At 44.1% G+C, this 21,683-nt stretch overlaps 1 protein-coding gene across 1 annotated transcript in view; it reads left to right on the plus strand.

Annotated features, from left to right (window-relative positions):
* MYRIP (myosin VIIA and Rab interacting protein) overlaps positions 1 to 21,683 on the plus strand; it is a 1,654,117-nt gene that overhangs the window by 1,584,855 nt on the left and 47,579 nt on the right. The window lies entirely within an intron of this gene.

Consider the following 21,683-nt stretch of genomic DNA (forward strand, 5'->3'; position numbering starts at 1 on the left):
TTGCACGCTTACCCTAAGGAAATATGTCTGGAGTGTGTCAGTTCGCACCTTCCGCTCTCTCTTGCCTGACTCAACATAGCTTCATGGACAGATCATGGAGTACTTTGGAGGTCAGTGTAGAGTTGCGCTCTAATTTATGCGCACTACGTCACTTCGTAGTGCGCGAAGCAGCCATTTTGAGCGCACTGCGCATGCGCGAGTCGGGAGAATAGACCGGAGCACAAAGGACGCCCGGCGCTCTCCTATAAGTTGTTGTTATCTAATAAATACTAAGGTTCCCCTTCACCTGCCTTACTGATGGTTCTTCCTACGTGGTAATAGCCTCATTACAGTGGTGACGAAGGTGGGATGCCCTAAGAAAAGAAAACGAATGAAGAAAAGGCAAAAAGGACCCGAACCAGAAAGAAGAGGGACAAACACAGACTGGTGGGCCACCACGAGGAGCAACAGGACTAGCAAGGAGGTACCAGCGCGAAGCAACACAGCAGGAGAGCGTGGCAAAGGCAAGAAAAAAAAGAGGAGAGCAGCACAAGGACATCGAGGTACCAGACACAGGGGCACAAGACAGCCAGAGAGAGTGTTTAGTAACGGACGAACTTCACGGTGAACCAAGAGGGTGAGCGAACAGAGGCTGAGGAAGGACACCGAGGGTGGTGAATACTGTAAATTACCCGCACCCCGCTGAGGCCCTGGTGGAGTCAGCTAGGAGCAGAGAAGGGGGCGCAGAGGGACCCCAACCAAACCAAGTGCACGGTGAGGGTGCAAACGCGCCGGACAGCCCGAAAGGTCCAGGGGTGGAACCAGAAAGATGCGCCGAAATGAGTGCGCAGGCGTCTTCACTGACGACGCCGATCCCGTTCTTACCCAAGCCTGGAGAGCCTTTAATAAAGTGGGAGGACTGGAGAGAGTACTTCATGAACTACATTGAAGCACTGGAAGACGAGAACGGAGAAGCCTTCCCCAGTATAAGGAAGAGGAGGATACTCCTGCACAACCTAGGCCCGGAAGGGATAAATCTATTTCAGAATCTTGTGCCCAAGCCCAGACCAAATGCAGACGACGACGTGTTCAGACACACAATAGAAGATCTGAACAACCACTATCATCCAGCAGTGTGCTCTTCCATAGACTGATACAATTTCCAGCAGAGGAAACAAGAAGCAGGCGAATCCATAGAAGACTACGTCGCTGCGTTGAGGAAGCTCAACATGTAAATTCGATGTTCTGCACGACGAATTCATAAAAGACCAGATAGTCATGCACACCACCAACAAGACAGTACAAGACAAATTGTGGGTGAATGGAGATGCCACGCTTAAGGAGGTGATTTCCATGGTGAAAAAGCAGAACTATCAAAACGGTGCGCTGACGCAGCCAAGAGAGAACCTGTCCAGAGGCCCATGGTGAACAAAGTAAACGATGCAGAACTACCAGGAAGGAGCAAAGCCACGAAAGCGGAAGGTAAAGGGCTAAACAGGTGGACGGGGGAACCCGGACAGCAGAGGAAGCAGAACAAAGAAAACACGTCCACGTGCTACTGGTGTGGAAGCCAGTCCCATGCGGCCTATGACAAACGATGTCCAGCATTCAGGGCAAAATGCATGTTCTGCGGCATAGTAGGTTACTATGAAAAGGTGTGCCGCCGCAAGGTGAGAAGACCCACAGTGAAGTATGTGGCGCAGGATCAGCAGGAGGAAGAAGAAGAACAAGACGAAGAAGACAACGTGCTGTGTGTAGAAGGTCAGGTACTGGGCATAGACTGCAGGCGCTCCCGCAAGCCATAGTGTGACATGGTGATAGGAGGAGTGAAGATTAAAATCGTAGTGGACTCGGGATCCCCGTATACCATCGTCCAAAGGACAGTGTGGGAGGAGAATTTCAGGCCCGCAACTAGAACCTCCCAACATAAGACCGGTCACATACACCGGTGAACCCATTCCGACGGTTGGTTACAGAGTCCTAACATTCGAGTTCAAAGGGTGTAGTGCAGAGTGCAAATTGTACATGGCAGAGAAAGGACCATCGGTCCTAGGATGGATGGACCAAGGTGAACCAGGAATACAATTGGATCCTGGAGGAGACACAAAAGTGTTAATGACAGCCCCAGAGCGCTGGCCGGACTTCGAGAAGATGAAGAGCGAGTTTCCTAAGGTATTTGGTGGGAAGGTCGGCAAATTGGAAAAATTCACACATAGGATAGACCTTAAGGACGACTCCATGCCTATATCCCACAAAGTAAGGAACGTACCCATAGCTGTGAGAGAAGTGGTACAGCAGGAATTGCACAGACTGGAGGAGAATGGAATCATCAAGCCAATAAATAGCTCGGAGTGGCTGGCGCCCCTGGTGGTGGCAATGAAACAAAATGTCAAGGTTCGTCTCTTTGTAGAGCTTCGAGAACTGAATAAATGCATAATTGTTGAGAAATTCCCGCTGCCACGCATTGAAGAAATGTTGGCCAAGACGAAAGGGGTAAAGTGGTTCTCCACTATTGACCTCACTTCCGCCTATCATCAAATAGCCCTGCACCCAGCAAGCCGGAAACTGACTTCATTTATAACACCCTTCGGGTGTTACCAATTCCACCGCATGCCCTTTGGTCTTGCATCAACAGCGGCCGTTTTTCAGAAACTGATGCACCACCTATTTAAAGACATTGAGGGAGTACAGTACTTCCAGGACGATATACTGGTAATGGGAAAAGATCGGAAGGATCATGATAGGAAGCTGGGCATGGTGCTTCGAGTCCTAGAGAGCAATGGGCTAATGGCGGAATGGGAGAAATGCCGACTCGGAATGACGTCAGTCACATACTTGGGGCACACGATCGGAGAACACGGCCTCACGCCCAAACGTGCCAATGTGAAGGCAATCTGCCCCGGCCCCAACCAGCAAAGAAGAGGTGAGATCCTTCCTAGGAATGGCTGAGTACTACAGCAAATTCGTACAACACTTTGCCACCAAAACACACCACCTGAGGCAACTCATAAGGGACAAAACAGTGTTCACATGGACAGAGGAGACGCAAAAGGAATTTGATACCCTTAAAAAGGACATCAGCCAAGCTGTACCACTACAAGGATATGACCCCCAAGGGCGGTCAGTATTGTCGCCGGACGCCAGCAAAAAAGGGCTGGGAGCAGTCCTTATGCAGGAGAGGAAAGACGGACCACAAGCCTTTGGTCAAGGTACTCACCTCGAATGGGCATGCGAGCACGACGCCACGCATCGCCAAGATGGCCTTGAAACTACTAGAGTAGTTATGGTTCTGATGAATGCTGAGCATAGGTAGCTCATAACAGCAGAAACATGTTGACCACGATGAGGACATAGGACACAGTGGTTCAAATTTACTCAACCACTATTTGTGCGCTTGCACTTTGTTTTTATTGACGGTCGACTATCCCTTTATTAAAATGGGTATAGGGAACAGTTGGCTTTTCTTTTAATTCACCGACACTTATCTGGGCAGGAATTCACAAGCCCTCAATAATGAACCCAATGATGAAGCCAGTCACCGACTTTGTTGGTGCATGAGGGTTCTTTTTGAATCACAGTTTCTCCACCAATCACTTTTTGACTTGGGTTATAAGGTTAAGTAGTTTTCTCTTGCTTGCATTGCACCTTTTGTGTCACTCTTTCATTGTTTGTAAAGATAATGGGAGGACACCACAAGACCGGAGGCAATGGGAGAATGAGGAAATTACCCCTGAGGGAGAAGAGAATCCCGGAGCTAGCGAAAACAGCGAGGAGGTGGGAGGCAACGATATCCCTGTGGCAGAGGAACAGCCGGGAGAGGAGGGTGTGACCCCGGGGAGAGAAATACCCTGTACCCAAGGAGATAAGGTGGTGAGCCCTGCAGAGAACAGCCACAGGGAAGTTCCCTCAACCCCGGTAAGACGCACACGAGCAGGTAGAGTGGTGGTCAGGCCCACCCGTTTCCATGACTTTGAACTGGGAGAAGCTAAATAGCCTCCAGATGTACATAGACTGCATGTTTTCTTTCGATATGGAAAAAAGGGAGATATGTAGAGTCGCGCTCTAGTTTATGCTCGCTACGTCACTGCGTAGCGCGCGAAGCAGCCATTTTGAGCGCACTGCGCATGCGCAAGTCGGGAGAATAGATCGGAGCACAACGGACGCCCGTGCTCTCCTGTAAGTTGTTGTAATCAAATAAATACTAAGGTTCCCCTTCACTTGCATCACTGGTGGTTCTTCCTACGTGGTAATAGCCTCATTACAGTCAGGCAGGCATTTTTCAAAAAATAAACAGATTCAAAAATATTTAAGTAGGCGCTATGGTGACATGAACTACTCTCAGACCCAGACGCCTATTCCGATGGAGCTAAAACAGACAAGTGTCAGACCGAGTTAAGCACTTCACTAAGGAGCAGTCATGAAGAGTTCTGGGTTAGTTTGCATGAAAAACATTCCCTATGTGATGCTTCACTGCACCTCATTTATTACGGAGTGCACTAGGAACAAGCATTGGCAGAACCAATAGTTCTGGCATTGGCTGCTAGTCTTTTGCTTTGTCTTCTCATAGTTTTCATTATTCTTTACTGTTTCGGTAGCTTCTGAGCCATCATCAATCTGAAAAATAAACATTGTCTGAAAGCGAAAATAGATTTCCGTACTCAAAAAGGAAATTTTGCCATAATGGTACTTGGCTTTGAAAGGAAGTACATGGTGTGTGGATGTGATTTGTGTGAAAGGACAGGATTCCATCAATCAATTTGCCCCAAACTGCATTATATAGTGAGTGGAATGGAAGCAAAATGTGAATGACACAATAACAAGCCAACGGATAAGGAGATCTAGTAAAAAGCCTCTATAAATTGAACATATAATTTTAGTAACATTGAAAGGCCTTGGCTAACACCAGAACTAAAATTGTTCACCACATTCAAGGTTGTCTTTCCGGCAGGGCTTTAAGTGGGATGAAAAAACTGGGGGTCTCTCAAATGGGCGTGGCCAATGTAATTAAGGGTGTGGCTTTAAAAAACGCAAGCTAAAAATCTGTGCTTCATATAGTGTGTGGCCCGACTTGTATTTTGCTGTTTGTCATTGCATCCAAATATATGATACAGCAAGTAACACCAAACCTACAACAAGTCAGGACTATTGGCTTTGTCAATGGTTGTTAGTTGCATAAGATGAATAGGCAGCAACTATGGCTGGTCGATAATGTTGAAAAAGCTTCAACTTAAAACCCTTGTGACACCACAACAATGTTGCTGCTCCTGCATTTCAAAAAGAGAAGGGAAATCCAGAGAGAAAATGCCTCTTTTTAAAGGATTTCCCTTCCCCTACAACTCTCACCTGGCATGACGTCATGCAGTAACTTCTCCACTAGTGAGAAATGAGCAGTGTGAGCACGCGCACATCGATGTGCTTGCTGTCACTTCAGTTGCACAAAGCAGAGCCCGATAGAGACCCGTTTCGAGCCACCCTAAAAAAAACTGCTGGTGCTCAGAAGCCACAGTGAGATCCGGCCCACTTAAAGCCCTGCTTTCTGGCTAACAAATTAGCTAGCCACGTTGTTTATCTAGCACACAAAAGCTTATAGGAGAAGGTGAGTTAGGGGGTTCATCTTGATGGAAAGACCCTCACCCCTACCTGCAGACATCATTGTTTCAGGTAACCAACATCATCCCACAGATGCATAAGTAGAGCATGTGTGATGCAGGACATCACAATGCCGCCGTTGTGACTGTTTATGGGCGGGCACGTCAAGGATGCGTTTATGCGAGTCATCACAATTAAAAACTGTTAGCATGCTTTTTTCAATTGTGTTGTATCCAAGGAAACACAGGAGAAGAAGGTAAACTTAGGAATTAAGTTTAATTAAGAGTTTCAAGTACAGCATTAGATCCATCAGAGTGCACATCCAACAAGCTCCAGTCTTCAACTGAAGATCAGGAGCAGAACATTCCACAATAACCTAGCAACCAGATGCTAGGATGCCAAACATAGGAAAAGCATTAGCAATGAAGGAACATAGGATATAACACACCTCCTTTCCCACAATAAACAAAACAAATTAAAATAAAGAGATAAAACAAAAAATGAACAACAATTTGCAATTGGACAACATATTAGGTAATGTAATCATTCAAATATTTCGGTGTAAACTTAACTCTGGATGATTTTAAACAGGAAGCAGAGACCTCAGAAGGGCCTGAAGCAACTTCACTTTTATCTAGAGAAGTCGAGTTATTATCATCAGAACTGGTCAAAGCAGTGGATTGAAGGGAATCTTCCTCATGAATATTAGGATTGTCAAAGAATGATAGAGCCCCATCAGACACATTGGAACTACATGAAGGAAGATTACATGGAGACAAAGTGATAGGGTCAACCACATTGGGAATACCGTTTGAATCCGAAACATCAACAGAAGCAACGTCTGACCCCTTTACTTTTGAAACGGCCCTTTTACTCCACCATTTACCACCCGTAACTTTAACAGCATGTTTGCCGATTTGAACAATAGATGTCTCTGGATAAAACTTTGAGCCTTTGGCCTTACAAGGTCTTCGGATTCTAACCTTGTCACCAATGCTTAAAGAAATTTCTTTTACATGTTTATCCAGATCATATCTGACTTTGGACTTAAGCTGAGCAGAAGCAACCTTATCTTTGACAATGTCCAGATCAACAACCTCTTTACCTTGAGATGTTTTGCTAACAACCCAACCAGGGGATAACTCATTAAAGGATTGTCTCCCTCTTAATAAGAGGAAAGGTGTTACCCCAGTGGTAGAGTGTGGTGTGTTGTTGTACGACCAAACTCTGTCGTAGACAATGTCCTGAACACAAAGGTTAGAAGAAATAGCTAGTTGGACTGCGTCCTTCAGGACACGATTCGCTCTCTCCACTAAGCCGTTGCCCTGTGGGGAGTACAAAGCAGTGGTAAGGTGTTTAATGGCAAAGTTATCCAAAAAACTATTCATTTCATAAGATACAAATTGTACCCCATTGTCCGATACTAAGAACTTGGGAATTCCTTCGGACTGGAAGAGTTTCTTAAGACATTTTATGACATTATGAGTATTAGGTTCTTTTAAAAACTCACAGGCAACCCATTTGGAGTGATAATCTACAATGGTGAGTATAAATCTGAAGCCCTGGTTTAAACCACCAATGGGCCCTAGAAAATCCATACCTAATTTCTCCCATGGACTGTCAGGGAAAGTAACGGGACACAAGGGTTCGTTAACAGTCCGCAATGATTTCTCTGCATGAGAACACTCACTACAGCCATTCAAGAAGGTATCCACACAGATGTCCATCCCTGGCCACCAATACTGAAGTCTCAATCTTTTTTTTGTACTTGTAATCCCTCCATGACCTTTATGAGCAATCTCAATAATCTTGTCTCGAATAGAAACAGGAGGAATGAGGGAGACACCTCTGAAAAGGAAATCACCCTCCAAACTTAATTCATCCCTAACCTTGGAAAAAGGAAGAAGATCCTTATCAATAAGATTTTCAAACGGTATTCCCAATGTGGTTGACCCTATCACTTTGTCTCCATGTAATCTTCCTTCATGTAGTTCCAATGTGTCTGATGGGGCTCTATCATTCTTTGACAATCCTAATATTCATGAGGAGGATTCCCTTCAATCCACTGCTTTGACCAGTTCTGATGATAATAACTCGACTTCTCTAGATAAAAGTGAAGTTGCTTCAGGCCCTTCTGAGGTCTCTGCTTCCTGTTTAAAATCATCCAGAGTTAAGTTTACACCGAAATATTTGAATGATTACATTACCTAATATGTTGTCCAATTGCAAATTGTTGTTCATTTTTTGTTTTATCTCTTTATTTTAATTTGTTTTGTTTATTGTGGGAAAGGAGGTGTGTTATATCCTATGTTCCTTCATTGCTAATGCTTTTCCTATGTTTGGCATCCTAGCATCTGGTTGCTAGGTTATTGTGGAATGTTCTGCTCCTGATCTTCAGTTGAAGACTGGAGCTTGTTGGATGTGCACTCTGATGGATCTAATGCTGTACTTGAAACTCTTAATTAAACTTAATTCCTAAGTTTACCTTCTTCTCCTGTGTTTCCTTGGATACAACATAAATTGGCGACGAGGTGGTCAAGTCAGCATTACCTGCGAACCTACGCTCAACATTTTCAATTTTATACAGATTTCATCAGACTCCAGCGCTCATTCAATATTTTACCTTCCTCCATGAACTTAAATCTTCTGTCAACTTCCTTCAAACTGAGTACTTACAAGGAACAACCTTTACTTCATATAAAAGTAAGCCTTTTACTTTATTACTTGTGATTTGATTGCACCAGCGCCTGTACTTCCCAAAGTGTCTTGATTGCACCAGCGGCTGCCCACTAATTCAGTTATTCTTTCAGCTTTCATCCTAATCTAACTTTGTTTTATTAATCTCATCAACCAGTAAAATAATCTACCAGTAAAAATTCTCCATGACTTCTCTCAAGTCAGCTCCTTAAGTGATTTGATTGCACCAGCGCCTGGTTATTTCCCTCTACTGTGTTTTGATTGCACCAGCATATGTTTTCTTTACCTACTCATGGATCAACATGTAGTGATTTTGACTGCACTGAACAGAATAGTTAAAAGCTAAGCTGCTTTGCTGATCTCTGTAATCGCAGTGCACGCTCCCTCAGTGACTGTAGCAGCCCACTGTCTTCTGTGGCATCTCTTTAGTGCAGCGCAGGAAGCAGACATCTCAAGTCTGCATAGTGTGTCTTCAAAACTTGTGATGATTAACTGTGCAGTGTAAAGTTCTGTGCTTCTGGCCTGCAGCCTCTACCTCACCATTTGCCAACACATCACAGGGTCGGGTGACATAGCTACCCATTCCCTGATTGGCGTGAAGCCCCTAGCACTGCACGAGCTAGTGTGACTATGGTGAACGCTGAGTGTGCTTTTAGTTTAAGAATTATAAATTCGGATTATGGAATCAAATAATTTGTCCTGACAGAGAGAATAAAGAGGGCAGAATTCCAATGCCCACATCAGAAAACTGCAGAGTTTCAAATACCTTATTGCCCTCATGATCAGGTGTGGCTGGCACCGATCGGAGGTAGTGGGGCAAGAGGGAGGGGGTGGATGCTTGAGGTAGGGGGAGGATGCAGGTGAAGCGGCTAAGAAAAAATGTAATAAATAACTGACCTTTTCGCTGCTTCCTTGCCTGGCTCTCCTTTGTAGTCCTCCCTTGCTCAAAATCAGCCATACGAAGCACACCCAGGCTCCCAGTCATCCAATCTTGTGATTGGTCTGAGCACCATTTTTCGGGTGCTCAGATGCTGACTTGAGGCCTGGGCATGTTCTCCGTAGGCTGAGATGCCACCTGTATCGAGAACATGCGAAGTGCGCATGGCGGTTTTGGCCTGCTCGAGAGGGTCGTCCAATCAGTCATTGCGCACTTTAGAAGGGTGCAACCACTCCTCCCCTGCCCCCACTCCCTCATGCAAAGCTGGGGCAGAAGTAGGAGAAAATAAAATGATAGTAACGTGAGTTATTATCCTTTATATTTTTTCTGTCTTTCAGTGCAAAAATGCAGTGGGGCGGCCGCCACTGCACATGATACCGGGTCTTAAAATCTGGAAATTCTCCATTGCTCCCTCGCCTTGTTCACCTCGCTAAAAAAAATCTGTGGCACATATTGCAGAAGGGGGTACAACAATGTTATGTTTTTTGTGACATTTATTATTATTTCAGACTTACATCAACCATTTTCAATACTGTTTTATTTTAATGTGTGGGCGAATTATGCGTTTGATTTTTTTTATCATTGAATTACGGCATACAAGCATGTGTCCTTTCACGACACAAAATTTCGTTTTTAGTGCTACTAAAAGTCATATCTCATTGCCAAATAAATTGACATTTATACAAATACATGGTCCTATACCATTTTCCTCTGCACATGTTTTTCCTATCGAGCTCTTCCTGAGTCGTAACAGATTGGTATCTGACTCAATACCAGTCAAGAAATTGGTTTTTCAAGCATTTACATTTTTTAGATCAGTTTCCTGTAATGGTAAACTTAAGTTCATTAGGAAATCTTAAGTGCATCCTGTAAAGTTAATGAAACTAATTATTTGTGTGTCTGTAAAACCTCCAAGTCAATGATTTGCTCACATTGGATTATATTTCAAGAGCACTTCTTTTACTTCAATAATGCTTTAGAAATATACTAATTAGCTGCCAGCAGTGTAAAGATGTTGATTTAAAAGCACGATTGTGTCTTCATAAGTAGCAGGCAGTCAAAACACTTGACAACAATGCAGTTAGAGTCTCGCATAATGGAGTATGCAGGAAGATGTTTGCATACACCTGTTTACTTTAAAGGCGGCCGATTTATGGCCTGTATTTCATTATTTGTATTTAAATATATTTCCTTTATTTCCAACAACATTTTTTATAACAACTGAGTATTAAATGTCTTTCAAAAGTGATTTATTACCTAATAATTGTTGCCGTAGCCTATCATTTATGCATTTCTGTTATCTGATCGCATGCATTTTGTTCATGTGGCTGCTTTCTGCTGATCCCTCGGGGTTACCCATCAGTAATTTGCAAGCACAGGTTTGCTACATTAGTATCGGGGCCCTGGGCAAGAGTCTGCAATCGTTGACCTCTGAGACGTCTGAGCATCTGCCACTGGTACTCTGGTCTAATACAGGATGTACAAATAGGAAGGTTGTCAGTGACCGCGTGCTCTCAGCTCTAGGATAAGTATGCTTTCTAATTTTAGATTCAAATTTCCCACAAATGTTAGGTTACTTGATTTCTACATTCATGATCATGTCATATGTCTCTTTAATATACAGTGCGCTCCTGAATTACATTGAAGAGTCAAATCAATGAATGGCACAGTCAATGCTACTTTGGCATACAGTCAACAGCGGTGTCTTGACTGTGTACATCAGGAGCACACGTTAAGAATGAGAATATCACAAACTGAATTAATGTTTTCACTAATAATGCAGTCACAATCGGATATAAAACTCCAGAACTACTAACGACCTAGAGTTGGATTATGTGGCTTGCACGTCAAGATGAGACAGATGTTTTTGGTGCTTGTGCCATTTTGAAACGAAATTTGAACCCACTGCCCATCCATTGATATTGCATGACGAACGAGCTCAATAAAATACATGAATTAAATAAAATAAAAAAAGGATTTTTGTAACCTGTTAGAAATCTGGGATATCAATAGATTACATTTTTTTAAATTGTCTTCAATATCCTTTCTACATAAAAAGTCAAAGTAAAGCCTTACGACATGGCAACATTCAACTTTGCAGCTTAGTCCTCCTTATGTACATAGGCGATACCACAGCGTCCGAGAGCAAGTCAGCCTGGCTGGCATCAGTGGTACCCGCTACCCATCCATTTTCAAACAAGCAGAACACATGTGGACCATGTCCCACTCTCATCCCTGCGGAGAGGGGACATTCTACCCCCTACATTGGGGGTGCATTCATAACCACCAGGCATACCCACCTCCCTAAATCATCTCATCAGTCACTACAGGGAATATGGAGCGGGGGAAGCCAACTTCATCCGCCTGCACCCGTTTTAGCCTATGCTCCCCTGCCACCGCCCACTCTCGGACATTCATCAACCACCTATGTAGAGGGGCGGGGGGGGGGAATCAATGCACTGATTTAGTGTGTCACCTGGCTAACAGCAGACCCAATAATGCAAATCTGTGTCTCATCTTTCTCCCTGTTTTGGGAAGCGCCAAGGCCTCAGTAAAGGAATTTATGTCTGCTATGATTTAAGCAATTTGTCCTTATGACGAGCATAATATTTTATACTTGTCTTGTTTAGATACAAGAGAAATTGTAGCCTCCAGCGTAGGCAATGTATCCCCTCCTGTTTGGATAAAGAGGTTGAATAGTTCTCTAGGGATTTCAATAAGAACAATTGCATTATCTGAGACTGTAAACTCGTTCTGCCCAGGGGCCTTGCTTTTTTTCATTTATATGCTGGCTTTACAATTACATAGGTGCCACAGCAAGAAGTGCTCCACCCAGATAATGGCACTATTCTACTTAATCTGTGCTCACCCCTTGTCAAAATATACCATACAACTCCCCAGAGAGAGCTAGTTTCCCTTTCAACGAGTGTACCCAATTTCTCCCACAACATTATCATGTATGAGCTTAATTGTTTAGCGTGAAGCATACCGGTAAGGATTTTTTCAGTTTCGTTGCTCTTTCCATAAAAGAGAAATTTGGACTGTTGGAGAATACGCCTCTGTGCGTGGTTTTTTAAGATTTAACCATTCTATAGTTTCTCCTGTGCTGGATATTGTTATCTCCTTATGAAGCTATCACCTTTACCATACCTCCTCTTTCCTCCTTCATCGGATATTTTAGTCAATGGACACTTGGGGGCTTATTAGGATGGCAGGTGGAAGAAACTGGCCGCCAGTGGTGCGGCGGTCCCGCACCAGCAATTAGGATGCCACAGCCACAGTGGCGGTGGCATCCCCCATCCACAAATTGTGGCCGGCGTTGCACACAGCACCACCCGCCACAATGCTGTGGCTGCACTGGGTGCATTTGCATGCACAAAGTGGCAGGCACCATGCGTTGCCTGCCATGTTGTGCATGCAAATGCTGAAGGTACCATAGGTATCCCGCATGTGCACCCCCCAACACCCTCAGTTGGGGGCCCGCAACGGGCTCCCAACTGAGCTATTCGCATGCCTTTCCGTGGCGGCAACACTGCCACCGAAAGGATGTTTCCCGCTCCCATTGTAATATGGATGGCGGTGTCTAGCAGACACCACCACCATATCAGGCCCCTTTTGCCGTCCGGTCTCCTGTGTGACCGGCGGAAAACCGGCGGACGGTCTTTCTGTCCGCTGGGGTCCCCCCCGCCATACTAATATGACGGGGGGAAATGATATGCGGGTGGAGGAGAATGTCAGGCAGATCGCCACCGCCATGCAGGCGGTGGCGATCCGCCCAACATTCTAATAGATCCCTTGCTCTCCACACAATGCATCATTAAAGCACCAAACTGGTTGGATGTTCTTTACTAGTAGCCAAATGAGTCCTAACAATGGCTGGTGCGTTATCTGTCAAACATTTTTATGTTGCCAATATCAGCACTGACAAAAGAGTGGGTGTAGTAATTAAAAGAAGTGTATGAGCGATGTATATGGAAATAAAATAAGTCGTTTTTTAGTCCAGATAGCCCTGCTGTCTGTGCTTTTGTAGATAATCTGCTTTTTTGACCCAACTTTACCAGATTCTGAACGCCTCCAATGATAGTTGTGTCCTCTTCTAATCTGTGTAATTGACATCTAAAGCTAATTCTGCCTGTCTTCTACTTGATGCACTAACAGGGGCTATGGTCTAGTGGGGATTACTGCTTTTCCCATCAAGTGCTACATATTTAAACCCTAATCTTTAAGCACATCTAAATGGAAGTGAAAGTGGCAAAAATGCAGAACAGATTTGTTGTGGTTATTGGCTAAGAGACAGGTAGCCATGGCCTGAAAGTTGCCTCGGGCCACTCCTCTGAATTTTTTGGATATGAGAACTGTTGAAATGGACCCCTATGTTGCAGATACTAGTGAAGGGATTGGTTAGAATTACAAAGTAGGATACAATGATCATGACACTAAGACACAAAATGGATGAACGACCTTTGTAGATGGCTAAAGTTCAGGATTATTCATTTAATATGCTCTGAAATTATTGTAAAGGATAGGCCAGTACTGGCCAATGGTATGTTCTCCGAATATGCTGATGTATAAAATAGAACACTAATATTTAATGGGGGTCTCAAATGAGTGTGGAACCTAGACTCACACTTACCGGGCTCGCAAATGCTCCCCAAACTGCATTTGTTTTCCTGACACAATACGAATTACTAGAATGGCCTCCCTTCAAATGCATACTTTCTTCCTCTCCAATTATACTGATGTTCAATACACTGATTTCTTGTTCTGTTTTAAGGTGATCGTTGTCTCTGCTGTACCGGAAAATTAGATTTTCAATTATTCTGAACAAAGTAAAAAGCAAGTTTTAAGAATGAGTGTTCATCTTGCATAAAGCGCAATTTGGGAAAAAGCACCTCTAAATGTCTGGAAAAAAACACAGTTGGGAGGCTTGCTACCTTCAATTCCTTCCTATAATTTTAGAATCTGGAGGCTTAGAAATACTACACCAAGACATCTCTTCATCAGAGTCATTCATGATGCTTACCCTTTTGTTTATTCCCTTAAAGTTAAGGAAGGTTCGGTCCCAACTGCCTGTGCCTACTTTCTGACCTCACTTCCACAACCCCCTTATTTTCAATTGTATAAACATTAATTGACTCCAAGTGGTAATTATCAGAGCTTGCTGTTCTCCTCCTTTCTAATCATTTAAGGAACATTGAATAAATAAAATCACTGGATAAAATCATTAACCTCTCTTTTGCCCCCCGCTTTGAAACATTAGTTTGTTGTCCATAGGGTGTCATTGCATTATCTCCGGTATTCTGTGCTATTAGGGCATACTTTTGCTCTTGCATACAGATCTCTCACCCTACTTGCAAGGCTTGTTTTATTTTTCCTCTGGGGACACTGCTCTTACTTCTCAGTTGCCCCTGTTTCTGACTCCATGATCATCTCAGCAAGAATCATGGTGCCACTCTAGTATTTATGGGCCTCCCTTACTCAAAGTCAAGGGTACTTGCAGACATTTTCCCAGGGCCAAAAAGTTTGGTCTGTGTGGGATTTAGGGCCGCAGGGTGAAGGTGCTAAAGGGGTGGGGTGCAAGGTGGGAGCAGGTTAAAGGCACAATGTGAAACCAGAAAACCTGTGATCAGTCCCGGTATCCAAACTTGACCAAATTGTGTGATCCTAGGCAAAAATATTATTTCACTTTGCCTCCTTTTTCATCATTATTTCATGTGAGAGAACCCTGAAATACAAGGCTTCAGGGTGTGCGCTGTAAAAAACCTTCTCTTGTGTTTGATTAAATAAACTATAATGTTGTCCATGTATAATAGCAACTTAACCCACTTAGAAAGTGCACAATAACAACTGATTTGTATCGTAGAGCCCGATTTATATCTTGACTGGATATGCACTCTGTTGCAATGGCGATTGAGTATACATACCATCAAGAAAAAGGTCCACCTGCCAAATCTAAAAGTGGTGGACTTTAGGTTTAGTCATGGCGGAGACAACTCCGCCTACATCGTGATTACACCCCTCCAATGGCCCTTTGGAGTAAGGACCATCAGAGGCAGAACTCTAGTTCTGCCAACCTAATTTAGATGGATTGAATTAGAGGTTGGGTTTCACAGCTCGGCACTGCCAGGAAAAGCCTAGCAGTAACGGGCAGTGGGAGCTGCTTCAAGCTCCTCTTACCATAGAAGAGTATTACCATGGCAAGGAAGGCATGGTCTTTTATTTTCAAAAAGAAAATCCTGACGCAGGATTTTCTTTTCGAAAATGTTAAAGAAAATAGTTTAGTGCACGACTCCGTCATATTGACGGAGCCCTGCACCAAATAGCATTTCCTACCAATGCTTTAGAAATGCCCACCTGTTTGTTGGTCATTTCTAAATTATGGGGACAGCACCTCCGTTAGGGCACTAGAGCTCCTTGACGGAGAAATAGGCCTTCCGCCTACATATGAATTAGGCCCTTAATTTGCTATGGACTTTGTTGTCAGTTTGAGGGAGGGACTAACCATGAATGTTTCTACATTCCAGTTTGAAACTTATCACTTAAAAAAAATACTTCTCAATGCAGTTATATCATCTGATTTACTAAGGTAAAATGGTTCTGCATGTTAATGAAATACACTTTTTGAATTCTGAAGGGACTTTATCCTATTTTTACATGTTTGTTGCAGGATGTTTTTAAAAATGAAGGTTTTCCTACATTTAATTCTTTAAAAATGAAGGTTTACCTGCATTTAGTTCTTTAACTTTGGTTACCTATAAATAAATGCTTGCCTGGCTAATTACCATATTTCTTAGTGTTCGTGCTGATTCTAAACCGCAGTCCAGTGCTATTGCTGCTAACCAAGGGGCAGCATGTAAAAGTCAGGACGGCTGTAAGCGCCCCCTGAGAGGTACTTTCAGTATCACTGCTCCATGTGCTAAATATGACCATCTGAGCCCTGTGCACACCTGGCTGGCCCACCACCTTCTTCATTGCCGCCACTCCCTCTATTCAACAGTTCTATTTACCTCCTGGTCACTTCTTTGTCTTTTGGGTCTTTCAGGCACTTAATATCAGGAACTCCAACTTATACTTCACCTAGTGCTGTAAGCCATGTCCCGTCTTATCTCACTGTGCATGCTGAATGATAGTCCTGCTCCCCCAACATAGGCTCTGCAGTTTTCCCCAGCTTTCGGTCATTGGCGTCATGGATCAACCCTATGTTCTTTAGCCCCTTCTTCTGCTTCTCTGTTGATAAAGTTACCTTAGGCTTAAGTGAGCTTCATGTTCATTGCTCAGGCTGCACCGCTTCCCAGATTCCCGGTGCTACCATTTTGTCTGCTTCCACCAATAGTGGGATGAGGCTGCAGCTTCTTCCTTTCTTTCATCCATCCCAATTGGGTTATTCACCCTCTATGAAATGTGGTTATTAGTTAAGAGAGGTGACCACCCACCATAAGTAACAAACACAATGTATGTCAAGCTTCAACTACTAAAGTCACTAAATTAATCTGAGAGAAACCTTCTAGTAGCTATAGCCCAGAGCAAACAAGCTTAACTTTTAGCCAATATGTAAAGTATGTATGCAGTACCAAAACTGTGGTCCACTGGCTGGGGGAGAACAGGACCTAGGCGCAGTTAGTGGCGGACCGCTATGTAGCGCGGGTTAGACACAACAACCAGGTTTGAACCGGTTGGAGGATTTACCATGGGACTTAATCTCAAATATAACTGTCCAAAGTCTTCAGCAGGGCACAGCAGCTGGCTGTAACCAAGAATGGCTCCTCGAGGTTGAATTGCCAACAGATGAGATCCCGTTGAAGCTGTTGGTTTTTGTGGGAAAGCTCAGAGCAGGGCAGCAGGCTGTAGCAGATTAGGTCTTCACAAGGCCAGGTACTGTACCTGAGAGGCCCATCTGCAGAAGATTGCCACTGCAAAAAACTCCAAGCAGTGGTGTTAGACCTGTTAGTCTTATGATGGTCTTCCCCCAAACAGTTTGCCTAATTACCTCCAATTTTATGCTGAAATTCGTTTTTGTTGGCCTTAGGATTTTGTGCACTTCCCCTTGCTAACTAGTGCTAAAGTGCTTGTGCTCATTACCCTAAACATGGTTAGACTGGCTTATACCTGATTGGCATATTTATTTTATGTATAAGTCCCTTGTAGCATGGTTTTACCATATACCCAGGGCCCATAAATTAAATGTTACAAGTAGGCCTGCAGCACTTATTGTGGCACCCAATTAAGTAGCACCTTAAATTATGTTGCAGACCTACTATTGCAGCCGGAATGCTGTTTCAAACAGCCAATTCGGCTTGCCAATATAACCCCCCTGCTAATACTTAAACTACCCTTTTATTGCATACAAGTCATCCATAATGTAGGCCCTAGGTAGCCCAAAGGTCAGGGTGAATTGTAATTAAAAGGTTGGACATGTACTTTTAAGTTTTACATGTCCTGGTAGTGAAAAACTATTAAATTCTTTTAGGCCTATCTGTCCTATAGGATAACATCAGGTTGCCTGATGACATTTAATAAGTGTTACATTTTGATTCAGACCAGGTATCCAGTTCATGTTTGTAATCTATGGCATTGTAATAAAGACCTATTTCATTTTTAAAGTGCCACTTTTAGAAAGTTGCCTGTCTGGGTCTCATGACTGCGCATAACTGACAGTTAGACTTTGTGAAATCCTTCTAGACCATCACACAGAGAGATATTTGGTGTGCTGAACGGGCCATCTGCTGGCAGGATAGGGAAGAGCTAAGCACAGTCCCTTTTGCAACTGAATAGGCTGTGCTCTGCATTCACACAAAGGGCCTATTACCTCCACATTGTCACTGCAGCCAGCTTGGAGCCAGGGCAGCAGAGTCAGGAAATTCCATACACTTCATAGAACCTTTCGAGAAGCTTCTTTCAACCTTCCTGGATAAAAAACAGGACCCACCGACCCATTCTTCAGTTCACGTTCTGGACCTGCAGAAGGACTTTCAGAGGACTGCCTGCTGTTATGACCTGCTGTGCACTCCAGAAGAATTGCTGTGCTGCCTGGAGCCTGCCTTGAGCCCTCAGAGGTCAGCCTCTTCGACTGGACACAGAACTACCTGAGTGACTCCAAGGTCTAGTTTGCCGGCCTCTTGGTCAGAGTCACAGTCGCATAACAGGCTCCCACCATCTTAAACTCATACTTGGCCCAGCCTGAGTGAGCCTTACACCCTTGGTTTTGGTGCTAAAGGTACCCAGATTGCCAGAAGGACTTAAAAGGTTTTTGGCCAAAAACTTCTCTGAGAACCAGAAGGAGACCGGGATCAACCTGCTCACCTACCCGTCCGATTTGCATTGCTGGTTAGATTGACTCTGTGGCTTTGCCCACTACGCCCTTCTCCACTGCAGCAAATCCTGTTAAGCTCTCCTTCGCCTAAGAGGTTTCTGAGTCCCTGGAACTGTCTTCAGGTACAGCCTTCTGCTTCGTGCCACTGGAGATTTTCAACTTCCAAAAAAGAAACTAAGTCCGAACTTAATAATCCTCGCCACAGTTCCGACGATGTACCCTCCTCAGACTCTACATGCAGCCTTGCCTCACTGAACTTTACCTTCTCAGAACATTTTTCTCAACATTTCTTCCAAGTCCGAAGGTAAGCACTGACCGGGCCCAACACACTTCTTGTATTCAAACTGCGCTCCATCACGGTCATCCACATTTTTTTACTTAGACCGGATCTTGTGTGACTAGAAGTTCGTGGATGGCGCTTTTTAATCTGTTAGGCACTAGTTTTTACTGAAAACCTTAAAAATTCATAACTTCCGTTATACTGATTGAAATTTTGTCATTTTGGTGTCAAATAATTTATTAAAATGAAAATGCACTCTATTTTTCTAACTTGGTGTTGGACTTTTTTCTTATGTTTTGCTTTCACTTTATTACTGTTTGTACGCTGCTTAAATAATTTACACATTGCCTCTAAATTAACAATGACTGCTTCTTCTGCCAAGCTACCCAGAGTTAAGCACTGTTTAATTTAGTGGCTGTTTGTGGTTCACCCTGCTAGGGATTGTGGTTGCTGCTTGACCAGGGCTCACACCCCTGTCAACCAACAACCCATTTCTCATAAAGGGAAATGCAAAACTTCAGGCCAGTAACAATGCACCATGGTCAGATCAGTTTGGCAGGTTTGTATTTGTACTGGTCCTCCAGAGATCTTTGGAGCCAATATGTTTCTACATCCCAGATTTTCAGTGGTGGTTAAGAAAAGCCTACCCAGACCCAGCCAAGGACGTCAGAAACAGCACTTGGTGGTCAAGATGCACTTAGGCAGAAGCCAACATCAGGGTCCAGTTAGAATTGAACAGCTTGAAATCTTTAACCCTTTTGATGCTGATGACGGAACGGTTCCGTCATGAGCATCGGTCAGGCTGTGCTGATGACCACGCCCGTTTTCATTAGGGCTCAGCACCGGCGGTTAATCGTGGCCGCACGGATGTGGTTAAGAAAGGCCTCTTGTAGTATTGTTGTCAAGTCCTTTGGGGTTCTTATCAGGTTTCAGACAGCAGGCTCACTTCTCTTCTGATCTATCTCAGGTTCAGTAATGTCCTGATGAGGATACTAATGATGCTACATTTATGCTTTCTTGGCTTTTAAAGCCAAGAAAGCTTTTAAAGCCAAAAAAGCGGAGATAAACCCCCTTGATAATATGCCCCCTAGTCTTGACCCGGAAGACTGGTCAAATTATCGACCGATATCACTGCTGCCGTGACTTGGCAAAATTGCTGATAAACATGTTCACTCCGCATTATCATTGCTCATTGAGAACAATGGAGCTTTGCATCCCACTCACACGGGATTTAGAAGTAAGCAGGGCACAGAGACCGCCTTGGTTACTGTAGTCGAGGAAGCCAGGAAAATTGTGGATGCGGGAGGCTGCGCTGCGGTGGTCCTGTTGGACCTCAGCGCAGCCTTTGACACGGTAAATCACCTACTCATGATACAGCGCTTGAGGGAGGTAGGAGTTACAGGGACTGCCCTTAAATGGCTGCGGTCATTTCTTTCAGATAGAACCTTTACAGTCTTTGAAGATGAAGCAAGGTCTAAACAACTTCCCCTGCAATTCGGCGTTCTCCAGGGATCTTCGTTAAGCCCTACCATGTTTAATATCTACATAAGGCCTTTGGTTGATGTAGTTCTTCCCTGGGGAGTTCAGTTTGTCACCTACGCCGATGATACGCAGTTGGTCGTTTCCCTTGCTAGGACGGAGGCTGCAGATTCAGGGATAAACAAGCTGTCTCCCTGTCTTACCAAGGTTCTTGCATGGATAGACTCTTCCTTCCTAAAGCTGAATGGTTTAAAAACTGAAATCATGCTGTTAGGCTACAAGGCCCCTATTAATCTCGATCCTTGGTGGCCCGACTGTCTTGGCCCCCTCCTACTCCAAAAAATCAAATCAAAAGCCTGGGTGTCTGGCTCGATTCTACCCTGGGCTTCCGAGTGCAGGCGCGCAAGGTGGCTGCAACATGTTATGGTTTGCTCAGACTTTTAAGGAAGGTTCTGGCCCTTCTTCCGTCTGAGGCCAGACGCCTCCTTGTCCAGTCACTTATTTTATCCCGCCTGGATTACACTAATGCAGTCTATCTGGGCGCACCGCTTGGCACTATTAAAATTCTACAGTCTGTCCAGAACTGTGCGGCCCGTCTGCTTACGGATGTCCCAAGACACAGTTCGGCAAAGGCTGCTCTGCGAACTCTTCATTGGCTGCCAGTGCAGGAAAGGGTTTGGTTCAAGGCCATGTGTATGGTCCACAAGTTAATGACCAACGGCCCGGCTATCCTACGCCCTATGCTTATTCACCATCAGATTCCTCCAGTCCTCAGATTCAACCATCGCAATCTGTTGACAGTTCCCAGGGTTAGGCGGACACGTATGGGTCTCCGACGCTTCCCATTTCATGCAGCTAAACTCTGGAATCAACTCCCAAAAAACATTCGGCTTGAACCCAACCATCTTGCCTTCAGGAAACGGTTGAAGACCTATCTGTTTCATTGAGTGGCGACTGCCTGTCCTTGATCTAAAGCGCTGGGATGTCTCTGGGTAGCCATGTGCTATATAAGTATGTACTCATTCATTCATTCATTCATCTAAAGTATGACCTGTAGTTGTGATCTCAGTCAATTAATGGGAGTAGTTTATTTCCCTGAGACGACTCACAACTAAAATGCTCTACTGGCCATTTTTGCGCACTGTTTTTAATTTCTTATTGATGAGGTTCTTCACTCTTTGAATAAAAAAAAATTAACGCTGGAAATTCTGTCGCTTCTGTTTGCATTTTGAGTTATTGTAACCAGGAAGGTTTGTACCCAAGAGGCTTTCATGCAGATGGAAAATATATGCAGCAACCACTGGGAGAGCAAACACAGGACAAGTAGGAATGAGGCCATGCTTCAGTTACCAACCTGTTGCATGTTTAAACAGATCTTTTTAAAACATAGAAACTGAAATTAAACAACCTCT

This window comes from Lissotriton vulgaris, chromosome 10 (genome assembly GCF_964263255.1).
Source record: "Lissotriton vulgaris chromosome 10, aLisVul1.2, whole genome shotgun sequence".
Lineage (NCBI taxonomy): Eukaryota > Metazoa > Chordata > Amphibia > Caudata > Salamandridae > Lissotriton > Lissotriton vulgaris.